Raw genomic sequence first — 218 nt, forward strand, 5'->3', positions numbered from 1 at the left:
AAGAAGCAGTTATATATCAATTTCCTTTCCTTCACAAGATTTTTTTCTTAATAAAAATAGAGAAATATATCTTTCCCTAAAAAATGCACATGAACGCATATTTAGTATTCTGAAAAAAACACCACCTGAAAAGACGAGAAAATGCGTTTTCTGGAAATAATTATGAGGAAGTATTTGTTAGCGTGGTTGGAACAAGTAGATAAACAACTCAGTCCTAA

The sequence above is a fragment of the Penaeus monodon genome, chromosome 34, assembly GCF_015228065.2.
Source record: "Penaeus monodon isolate SGIC_2016 chromosome 34, NSTDA_Pmon_1, whole genome shotgun sequence".
Lineage (NCBI taxonomy): Eukaryota > Metazoa > Arthropoda > Malacostraca > Decapoda > Penaeidae > Penaeus > Penaeus monodon.